The sequence below is a fragment of the Ranitomeya variabilis genome, chromosome 1, assembly GCF_051348905.1.
Source record: "Ranitomeya variabilis isolate aRanVar5 chromosome 1, aRanVar5.hap1, whole genome shotgun sequence".
Classification (NCBI taxonomy): domain Eukaryota; kingdom Metazoa; phylum Chordata; class Amphibia; order Anura; family Dendrobatidae; genus Ranitomeya; species Ranitomeya variabilis.
Window position 1 is genome coordinate 377,060 of NC_135232.1, and position 2,967 is coordinate 380,026.

Below are 2,967 nucleotides of genomic sequence, written 5' to 3' on the forward strand. Positions count from 1 at the left end.
TTTTTCCACCTTTTTTTCACATCGTAGGTTTCAGAGTGGAATGAGAGGATCCATCACATGTACTACGGAAGACGCAAGACAATTGTGGGTGTGAAGACTCACAAGTGCTCCACCTCTCAGGTTGCAACTTTCGTACTTTTGGAGGAAGAGGAATCGGTAAGCTTTTCTCAAAGCCAGGGAACCCAGGCAACCCCACTCATTATGGGGAGCAAAACCCTCTCTTGTCCCCATGTAAAACCTTTTGGAGGGGTGCCCTCTGGCTGGAGATTAACATTTTTTTTTTCTTTTTCAGTGGTTCAAAGCGCATGCGGAATATGTCAGACCGGTCTTTACCGCTGGCCGAAAGATCATCACAAACTTTTTTGTGACTTGTACCGGGAAGGTCATAGAAAATCCATCTGTGTCAAGGACTCTTCCAGAAAAGGTTCCCCAGGCTCCTGGAAGCGTCCTCGGTACACCTCCAGTGCTCCGCCACGGTAATCACAAAAATGTGTAATTTGTTTAGGCCAAGCGATTTGAGGAAGGCACGGCAGCCCGTACGGTCCAGGGGTTGATCAGTCCCCCATATGTCTGGTCGTGGTCTCCGTGCCCCGAAGGGGTTCCCGCTTCTCGCCTGCGGCAGGCACCAGCCCGTACGGTCCAGGGGTTGATCAGACCCCTGTACGTCCGGTCGTGGTCTCCGTGCCCTGAAGGGGTTCCCTCTTCTCGCCTGCAGCAGGCACGGCAGCCAGCAGCCCGTACGGTCCAGGGGTTGATCAGACCCCTGTACGTCCGGTCGTGGTCTTCGTGCCCCAAAGGGGTTCCCGCTTCTCGCCTGCAGCAGGCACGGCAGCCAGCAGCCCGTACAGTCCAGGGGTTGATCAGGCCCCTGTACGTCCGGCCGTGGTCTCCGTGCCCCGAAGGGGTTCCCGCTTCCCCCCTGCAGCAGTAGAGGGGGGGATATGTATCGGAGGCAAAGGACAAAAGCTTGTCTCGAGGGATGACTTTCAATAGGGGCGCCCCAGCCTTCATTGTGCCACAGGGTTTCACGTCGAGCCCTCTGACTCACGTGCGCGCGTTAGACTCCTTGGTCCGTGTTTCAAGACGGGTCGGGTGGGTCGCCGACATCACCGCGGACCCCTGGCGACCAGACCCCAGCCCTGGAAGGCTGAGGCGGTGGGCCCTCCCACCCCGGCGGCACAGCGCGGTCGGGGCACACTGAGGACAGTCCGCACCAGTTGACAGCTGTGCCGGGAGCAGGGGCCCCCATCCCCCATAGCCGAACCCCGCTTCCCCCCGCGGGACCCCCGCCTCCGACCGACGGCCTCCTTTGCAGGAGGTGACGCCGGCTGGGAGACGGAGGGAAGGGGAGGGCAGAGCTGTTCCAGAGGAGGTCGCAGAGGCAGTCGTCTCCCTCGGCCCCGGGCAATGGTGACTGCTGCTGCTGAGAGGGGGATGTAACACCGGGAGGTCAAGAGCCCCGCACCCGAGAGTGCGGGGGCAACCGCTCGGCCACCTTCCGCCCCCAAGGCCTTCACAGCCAGCTCGGAGCCGGTCGCGGTGCACCACCGCAGAGGAAATTCACCCTGTGAGGGCCAGAGCCACCCGGGCCACGTCCGCCCCCAGCGCCCGCGGACTGACAGCGCCCACCCTCCCGGACCTCCAGAAGAGGGAGAGGGGAAGGCAACCGCCAGGGCAAGTCGGGGTGGGAAGTAGCGCGGGACCTGGGTCGGCCGACGCCAAACCCGCCTGGCTGAATCCTCCGGGCGGACCGCACGGACCCCACCCGTTTACCTCTTAGCGGTTTCACGCCTTCTTGAACTCTCTCTTCAAAGTTCTTTTCAACTTTCCCTCACGGTACTTGTCCGCTCTCGCGCCGGTATTTAGCCTTAGATGGAGTTTACCACCCGCTTTGGGCTGCATTCACAAACAACCCGACTCCAGGGAGACCGGGTCCCGCCGCGCCGGGGGCCGCTACCAGTCTACCAAAGTCCACGGGCTGGGGCCACTATTAGAAGGACTCGGGCCCCCAAGCGACGTCGGGGTTGTCCGGTCTCCCGTACGCCACATTTCCCGACGCCCGCCAGGTGGACGGGGATTCGGCGCTGGGCTCTTCCCTCGCCGTTACTGAGGGAATCCTGGTTAGTTTATTTTCCTCCGCTTAGTAATATGCTTAAATTCAGCGGGTCACCACGTCTGATCTGAGGTCTTTAGTCGAGGTCCGGGTGCCGGCAAAGCTGCGAGCTTTGTCGGGCGCCGCGCGCTTGCCCGTCCACGCCGCCCGGAAGGAGGTCCGGCGCCCACCTTCGATGAAGGTTTTTACCCTCTCGTCACCAGAGGCAGCCCTGTGTCTCCACAGACAGCCTCGCGGCACGCTCCGGGTGGGCCAGAGTGACGGAGGGAAAACCCCATCAGGTGTGCCAAGGGCGGGTGGGTCTGGCCTTGGGGGGGACATAAGGGAAGAAAGAAGGAGAGGGCGTCGGGGCGCAGAGCCTCGGACCTCCCTCGATGTCGACCCTTGCGATGGGACCCCAGCCGCGCCACGGAGGCGATCGACGGAGGGGCGACCCTCAGACAGGCGTAGCCCAAGGATCAACCCGGGGCCGCAAGGTGCGTTCAAAGTGTCGATGATCAATGTGTCCTGCAATTCACACTAATTCTCGCAGCTAGCTGCGTTCTTCATCGACACGCGAGCCGAGTGATCCACCGTTAAGAGTCGCGTTTTCTGGTTTTGGGGACGCTCGGAGGCGCCCCCCTATTCACTCTCATGTCAGCCGGCCGCAAAAGACTGGCACGGGAGAATGGTACCGGGGACAGCCTTTTGGGTGCGCGGGGGGCTTCTTGTTTTTCCTCGGCGGGCAGCGGCAGGGCAACAATCGTCGGCGCGAGGCCGGGCGTCTTTTTCCTGGGCGACGGAGCGAGAGGGGCTCCCCGCACCCTCCCGACGTCGCCCGCCCGCTGTCCTCACGTGCCCTCGCCACCCCCACC

At 62.2% G+C, this 2,967-nt stretch overlaps 1 non-coding gene across 1 annotated transcript; it reads right to left on the reverse strand.

Moving 5' to 3' along the window:
- Window positions 1–2,543: 2,543 nt before the first annotated feature.
- LOC143800862 (5.8S ribosomal RNA) lies at window positions 2,544–2,697 on the reverse strand. The gene has a single exon (XR_013220542.1). It is a non-coding gene; the product is annotated as a 5.8S ribosomal RNA (ribosomal RNA).
- Window positions 2,698–2,967: the final 270 nt, after the last annotated feature.